Source organism: Narcine bancroftii, chromosome 12, assembly GCF_036971445.1.
Source record: "Narcine bancroftii isolate sNarBan1 chromosome 12, sNarBan1.hap1, whole genome shotgun sequence".
NCBI lineage: Eukaryota > Metazoa > Chordata > Chondrichthyes > Torpediniformes > Narcinidae > Narcine > Narcine bancroftii.
In genome coordinates, this window is record NC_091480.1 from 31904296 (window position 1) to 31913045 (window position 8750).

An 8750-nucleotide genomic window follows, 5' to 3' on the forward strand; every position below is an offset into this window, starting at 1 on the left:
TATCATCGAGCCAAATGGAACTATTATCGAGCCAAATTCAACTATCATCGAGCCAAATTCAACTATCATCGAGCCAAATTCAACTATCATCGAGCCAAATTCAACCATCACATCGAGCCAAATTCAACTATTATCGAGCCAAATTCAAGTATTCTTTTTTTTACATCACTTAAACGTGGGAGCGGACTTTCTGCGGGGGGGGGGGGGGGGGGAGAAATAATTAGTCCCAAATTGAATTTAGCCGCTGGTGACGACTGGAATTTAAAGGACCAAAAGCGAAACTCAACCCTAATAAAACGTGTCCCTGTGAGCCTTTAATTATGTATCACTCGCACGGAGTTTGAGATGTTAGGGCAGGAGGTGAATCAAGTTCAACTGCGTCCAAAGGTTGGGGGTTCGCTACATCGGAGCAGCCAGAGGTTCGGACAGCGGTGCGGTCCAGCGCCGGGGGGGTGGTGTGGGAGGGGGGACGGGACCCTATTCTGCGAATGAACAGCTGACAGCGGCTCCGTTCAGCTGGATGGATCCCTCCTCCGCTCACAGCCCTCTTCGGGATGGTTGCTCGGCACGGCTTGCAGAAGATACACGCTCCCTCCCCCTCTGAAGCGTCCTCCTCACATAACTAATTCTGCCTTTTTGGGGGGGGGGGGGGGGGAATGTGCACTCGGAATAAAGAGACCTAACAGGGACTGGGGCGTGCCCACGTGACACTGCAGGAGGCTTTGTAACAACTTAAAAGTCGCCGGCAGCCGGAGGAAGGCTGTCTGCTGTCCCCCCCCCCCCCCCCGCCCCCCCTCCCAACAAACACTGATCGCTGCAAACATGACTGACCTGACAGAAGCTGACAAAGGGCACGTTCGCCTCGTCTGGCAGCAGCTGTTTGCGGATCCCGAAGCCAACGGCAGGACAGTTGTGCTAAGGTAAGAGCCAACCTTTTACCTGTTGTTTACCTGGGGCCGGGAGCGCACACGCGTCGCCCCCTCCCCGCTGCAGGAACGTCCTCTCCCAGACAAATGAAGGCACAATTAATATCAAGGCAAGAGCAAGATCTATTTTTAGAGATTTATTTTAAAGGAAAGAGAGCTTTGCCACCCTGAGTGGACAAGACGCTTTAAACGCTCAAAGTGGCTTTTCTATAATGTCACTCACTTGTACTTTTGGGCATTGTTCTCGACCACCAACGATGTCAGGCAATAGTCAGAAAAACTGTTGGTCGCACCTCTCAGCTCCGGAAGAGAATTGCCTAAGAACGTAAGTACAAGGTGTTCTAAAAATAAAAAACACGTCCACAAACCCAGTACGAGTGCACCTTCTTGCATTTGTTTTTAATCAGTGTCCTTTGTGAATCAGAAACCCCAAACGTTGCAAGAGCCATTGATGGCATTGATTGCATTGTGGTATAAAACGGTTGAAAGGGGCGAAATACCGAGAACCAACAAAGTTGCTCAGTATAATTTCAATGTTAACTGCTTGTACAGGAGACACTGGCGGAAAGATGCACAAATGCCATTTTGTGCTTTCTTTCCCCCACCTCTCCATTTAAAACCTTGTTGTAGGCGATTTAGCCATCCTCCTACAAGTTTAATTAATTAGAAGCATGGTTTAGGGGTGGGTTTTTTTTTCCCTCTCCTAAATTTGACTGCAGCTGTATTCTGGAAAGATCAGTCTCTGTTTGTCCCTCATGCTGAGAAACTGTGGGCAGTGCAAAGTAGATCGGAAACAGGATTTTGGGGCAAAAGGTTAGCACAGCCAAACATTTTGTTTCAATCATGGGAATGCAAAATTGCCCAAACACCAAGCTGGAGAAGCTTAGCAGGTCAAAAGGCGTACTTTATAGAGCAAAGACCTGCTTCGGGGTTGAGCCCTTCATCAAGGCATGGAAAAGTGTCAGCAGGCACCTGAATGAAAAGGGGAGGGTGGGGAGTCATGGCGGGAGGAGCACAGTCCCAAAGGCAGGAGATGATAGGAAGAGAAGGGATGGAGGGGTCAGCAGCAAGCTGAGGGAGGGGGGGGGGGGTGGCTAGGAAAGGGTGAAGGAGAGAAGATTAGCAGAAGCCGGAGAAGTCAATGCAATTAATGCCATCTGGCTGGAGAGTGCCCAGATGGAAAATCGGGTGGCGTGGCTCCAATTTGCGGAGGTGGGGGGGGGGTCTTGGTGGGGTGGTGCATGAGGCTTTGGACAGACATGTGAGTATGGGAGTGGGACGCCGAGCTGAAGTGGTTGGCCACTGGGAGGTCCCTGTCACTAGTTTGGGGTTCACTCGACTAGCGGAGAGGAAACCGATGAAACAATCTGTGCCATGTTTTCTCCAGCCTAATGAGTCCTCTATTGTCTTCAGTTAAGAAGAACTGGAAAGGTTAAGGTGAATTTTAACATCTTTAAAATATATTTTAATTGTTTCTATTTATTTTCTTTATATTTTGTAAAATATTTGATTAATCTAATAATTTTGCATTGTTCTTGAATGTTTTTGAACACTTTAAAAGTTTTGACATCCAGCTTAACTAGCTGCAAAGGTTTTTGTTCTTCCCTGTTGTGGGCAGAGCTTGTTGCCCCACATTTCCCATGTGACTAAGGACTTTGCCAATGTGTAGAGTTACACTGTGAATGATCACCTACATGCTCTCCAGGGATAGTGGGTTATTTTCCCCTTGCTGTGTTGGAGATATGGATGGTTCACAGTGATGACATACACTGCCTCAATATCAGGGATTGAGTATGCTAACATTTTTTTGTTGCTTTAACAGATACCTAATGGTACTTGAATTATGAATATCATTTAGTATCACTAAGTTGAAAGCCCCCGTTTTGCACTGCTAGTGTGGAATTATGATCTGTGGCACAAAATTGATGACAGGAATTCTGATCACCCATATGCACCAGTTACAACTGGCACTATGGGCATTCTCTTCCCAAGGGGCCTTCACCCCATTCACCATTTAGATATCCTTCTACAGTACATTCATGCTCCTATTCTTTCTAATTTTCTGGTGCTGTTGACATATTTTCCTTGCACTCATTTCCAAAGGCTCACTTCACCTCTTGCCTCAGGTCACATTTATTAAATATTGTTGTTTTCTGCATTAACTTACTATGGATCTCATCCTCTGTGCACAATTTCTGTCTCTTATAGATGTCTTAAACTAACTCAGATTTCAGATTTATTGTCCAAGTACATACATGATTTACCACATATTGGTAGTGCAAAACAAAAACTACACAATGTACAAGTAAACAAATAAAGAACTGTGAAAAGATAACGAATGTAAACAAAGTGACTGTGCAATACAGAGAGAATAAAAAAAACAATGAAGTGCACAGGTAAGAGTCCTTAAATGAGTCCCTGATTGAGTTTGCCATTGAGGAATCTGATGATGGAGGGCGAGCAGCTATTCCTGAACCTGGTGGTGCGTCTTGTGGCACCGACACCTCTTTCCTGATGGCAGCAGCGAGAACAGAACATGTGCTGGGTGGTACGGGCCCTTGAAAATTGGCAGCGTTCTCGATAGTGGGGAGGGTTTTGCCTGTGTTGTCCTGGGCTGTGTCCACTACCTTTTGGAGGGATTTCTGCTCAGGGGTATCACTGTCTCTATACCAGACCATGATGCAGCTGGTCAGCACACTTTACACATCTGTAGAAATTCCTTCAGGGTTTCTGGTGTCATACTAAACCTCTGCAAACTCCTGAGGAAGGAAAAGTACTGACATGCTCTCCACGATGCCATTGGGTCCAGGAAAGATCCTCAGAGATAGTGACTCCCAAAAACTTAAATTTACTCGACCTCTCCACTTCTGATCCCTTAATAATTACTGGATCCTTCCTGAAGTCAACAATCAGCTCCTTACTTTTGGTGACATTGAGTGCAAGGTTGTTGTTGGTGCAGCATTCAGCCAAGTTTTCAGTCTCCATCCGGTATGCTAACTCCTCATCTTTCTTTCGACAACCCACCACCGTGGTATCATCGGCAAATTTGTATATTGTGTTATTGTCATGCAGAGCCACAAGGTCGTAGGTGTAAAGTGAATAGAGCAGGGAACTAAGAATGCAGCCCTGTGGTGCTCCGGTACTGATGGAGATGGTGGAGGAGATGTTCTTGCCAATTCTCACTTGTTGTGGTCTGGAGGTGAGGAAATCCATGATCCAATTACACAGTGGAGAGTGGAGTCCAAGGTCTTGGAGTTTGCTGATCAGTTTTGAGGGAATGATGGTGTTAAATGCCGAATTGTAGTCGATAAAGAGCATCCTGATGAATGCACCTGTATTGTCCAGGTATTCCAAGGCTTTGTGTAGAGTCAGTGAGATGGCATCCATCATAGACTTGTTGCTACGATTGGCAAACTGGTCTATTTTCGTTACTATTCCACTTGGTGTTATTGCAACTGACATCGTCCTCCAAGAACCACATCCTCTACAAAGTCCACAAAATAATCTCCCTGAACTGCTCACCTCTGCTGCCAGTTACAAGACCACATCAAGTAATAAAAACAAAGTTACTGTAGCTTTGGTCCCGCAGCCTCTGTTATGGTAAGTTCCTGTCCAAGCCCCAAGGAAAGATAATAAGTAACCAGTTTGTAAAGTCTAGGTGCAGTTTGCATCTTTATTAAATGCATGAGCAAGAATCCTAAACCCTTTCACAGTTGTACAGCTATTGTGGTTAAAAAAAAACATTTGCAATGTGATGCTGTCGCAGAAAACAAATTTCCTGTCTTGTTCACAATAAATTCTGATTCTGAACATCTCAACAGTCATTCTGTATCAAATATTAACTGTTATGACTGTTGAGATGTTCAGAATCAGAATTTATTGTTGTGAACAAGACAGGAAATTTGTTTTCTGCGACAGCATCACTGCAAATGTTTATTTAAACCATCCTACAAAATAAATAAAAGTAGTGCAAAAAAAAGTGTATTTTGCTCATTGTTCATTCAGGAATCTGATGGGAGAGGATAGAGGCTGCTTTCTTAAGATATCACCTCTTATAGATGTCCTCGATGGAGCAACCACTCAGCGGGTGCCCATGAAGGCGATGGTTGAGTTAACAATTCTCTGGAGTTTTTTTCTTGTCCTGATCTTTGCACCTCCATACCAGGCAGTGAAGCACTAGCCAGAATGTTCTCCACCGTACACCTATAGAGAAGTTTTCAAGAGTCTTCGGTGACGTACCAAATCTCCTCAAACACTTCACAAAGTATAGACGCTGGTGAGCCTTTTTCATGATTGCATCGGCATGGAGGCTCCAGGCAGATCATCAGAGCTGTTGACATCCAGAAATTTGAAGATCTGCTGACCCCTCAATGAGAACTGGTCGTGTTCTCCTGATTTTTTTTTTCCCCCCTGAAGTCTACAATCACCTTTTTGGTCTTGCTAACATTGAGTGCAAGGTTGTTGTGACACTACTCAACTAGATGATCTCTCTCCCTCCTGTATGCTTTCTCATTGCTGTCTGTGTACATAGCTTTGGAATTGTGTTTAGCCACACAGTCGTGGGTATAGAGAGAATAGAGCAGTGGGCTAAGCACACATCCTTGTGAGGTGCGCTTGTGTCGATTGTCAGTGAGGAGGAGATGCTGCTTCCAATTCGTACTGACTGTGGTCTTCCAAGGAGGATGTCCAGGATCCAGTTGTAGAGGGGGGTGCACCGGCTTGGGGTTTGAAGCTTGTTGATCAGCACTGAGGGAATAAGGGTGTTGAAAGGTGAGTTGTAGTTGATGAACAGCAGCTGTATGTAAGAGTTTCTGTTTTTGAGGTAATCCAGAGCTGAGTGGAGAGCCAGTGACATTAGCATCTGCTGCAAAGTGATTGTGATGGTAGGCAAATTGCAGTGGGTCCAGTCCTTTACTTGAGTTTGTGTTAATTCTGGCCATGACCAACCTCTCAAAGTATTTCATCAGATGTGAGTGCTACTGGGCAATAGTTGATCTTCCAATTCCTTACTTCTATTTGTAATCTATTCCTTGTAATCCATACCACATTGTTGTTCTGTGATATTCATTATAAGCCATTTGTACATGGAGTCTCTTTGCCTTGCAATTAGGATATGGCTAAATGTACACCTCAAACCAGTCTTTGCAGCATATATTGAGCTCAATCAAAAATCTATTCCTGTCACGGTAGGTTTACCATTTAATGAGCTGAAGAATTGTATTCTTGAGGGAGTGGACAAACTGATAGTCAAAGAATTAGCAGAATTTATGGATGAACATATTAAGAATGGAGGTATAATTTTTAATGGTGACATAATTGGAAAAAGATGATGCTTGAAAGTTGGGTTCTGGAGAGTAGCATCTAACCCATTAAGGTATGAAGTACTTTGAATCCTGGAACACCAAGTTCCACAGTTAGACCATGGAGTGACTGTATATTTTAGAAGTAATAGATGAGTGTAATGACATGGACAAAGACTGTGGAACAATGGCAATAGCACGTAAGCTGTGAGTTTCATACAGTTTGGACTAAGCAGTCAGTGGATGTCAGCAAGTTCCAAATGCACAGGAGACAGGAAGCAAGCTTTCAATGTCATGCCTGTGGCAGGAGTTCGCAGATATCCCATAAATAGCTGCCTAGGGATCTGCAAAGTGTGATTCAGCAGTGGAGAGAATGAGCTCCGCAAGTTGTGTATGTGGCACTGTCAAGTCAAATTTATCGTCGTCTGATTGCGCAAGTACAGCAGCGTTCGTTCTCCAGTCCTCGGTGCAAAACATGCAGGCACACAACCATACATAACACATATACAGACAAATGATACAAATGAAGGACAAGTATTCATAAATATAAATAAATAGTTTTGTGAGCATGAGAGTCTCTGGTGGTTAATGTGAGCAATTCCTTTGGTCGTTCAGCATTCTCACTGCCCATTGGAAGAAGCTGTCCCTCAGCCTGGAGGTGCTGGCTCTGATAATCCTGTATCTCTTTCCCGATGGTAGCAGCTGAAAGATGCTGTGTGCAGGGTGGAAGATTCCTCAATGACTTTGTACACCCTCTTCAGACAATGATTCTGGTAGGTCATATCTGTGGGGGGGGTTAGGTGTGGAGAGACTCCTCTCTGCCATTCTTGTGGTCCTGTGGATTAATCTCCAATCCAATGCCTTACAGCAACCATACCAAACTGATGCAGCCAGCTAGTACGCTCTCAATAGAGTTCCTGCAGAAGTTGACTGGCAGTCTTGCCCACTTGAGTCTTCTTGGGAAGCGCAGTTGCTGTTGTGTCTTTCTGCCAGGTGAGGAGATGGGTGTCCATGATAGGTCACTAGTTAAGCGAACTCCAAGGATCTTGGTGCTCTCCACTCTCTCCAGGGTTGTTGATGTGTAGTGGAGGGTGGTCGTTCCTGATCCTCCTGAAGTCCACAATCCTCTCCTTTGTCTTGTCCACGTTGAGACTCTGATTGTTACACTCACAGCATATATTTTCCATCACTTCTCTGTCATGCGACTTGTCATTGCTGCAAACACTTGCAGCTGGATCAGGCTTTGCAGTTGTGGATCAGTAACGTGAACACGAGCAGGTTGAGCACTGTCATCCGAAAAATGTCTTCTGCCCATAGAAGGTGGTCCACTGATCAAACTCTCAGATGTCGATTGTGGCAGATAATGGCACCAGTTTTTGACAAGTAATGGCAGGATACAGTGCCGAATAATGTACAATGTAAGACCCAAAGAGTGCGGAGGAGATTTACTAGGATGATGCCCGGTCTTCAGGAGTAGAGTCACAGGGAATGATTAAACAGGTTGGGACTTTATTCCTGATGGAATAGGAAAATGAGGGGAGATTTGATAGAGGTTTACAAAATGATGAGGGGAATAGACAGGGTGAATGTGAGTAGGCTCTTTCCACTAAGTTTGAGGGAGATAAATATGAGAGGACATGGCTTTAGGGTGAAAGGTGAAAAGTTTTGGGAAAACTTCCTGACTCAGAGTGGTGGGAGTTTGGAACGAGCTGCCATCTGATGTGGGCTGACTTTCTAAGAATAAACTGGATGCATACATGGATGGGAGTGGTCTGGAGGGTTATGGAATGGGTGCAGGTCAGTGGGACCAGCAGAATAATGTTTTGGCACAGACAAGAAGGACCAAATGGCCTGTTTTCTGTGCTGTAGTTTTCTATGGTTCTAACTGCATTGCACTATTAAATTTTCAGATGCATTATCCTACCAATTATATCACTGGCCTCCAGCATATCTGAATTCATGATGTTCACCTGGTCCCAACCTGACACTTACCTGCTAGCGATCACAGCAAATTGAATACGCGATGAACATGGCCACAGACTCACGAAGCTGAACGAGAAACATTGTAGAATAAGTTCACTTAGTGAGTAACATTGAGAGATGAACATCTCTTTCCCTCAAGGAGGTGAGGATGATCTCCAAAACTGGTGCACCAATGGAGATGGTGCAGAAGTGACAGTAAAATCTGGGCACGTTCATCTTAATCCTCTTGCACACAATGCTCCTGCACTTCCCCCCACCACCCTTTCCCCCCCACCACCCTTTCCCCCCCCACCACCCTTTCCCCCCCCCACCACCCTTTCCCCCCCCACCACCCTTTCCCCCCCACCACCCTTTCCCCCCCCCACCACCCTTTCCCCCCCCACCACCCTTTCCCCCCCCACCACCCTTTCCCCCCCCACCACCCTTTCCCCCCCACCACCCTTTCCCCCCCCACCACCCTTTCCCCCCCCACCACCCTTTCCCCCCCCCACCACCCTTTCCCCCCCCACCACCCTTTCCCCCCCCACCACCCTTTCCCCCA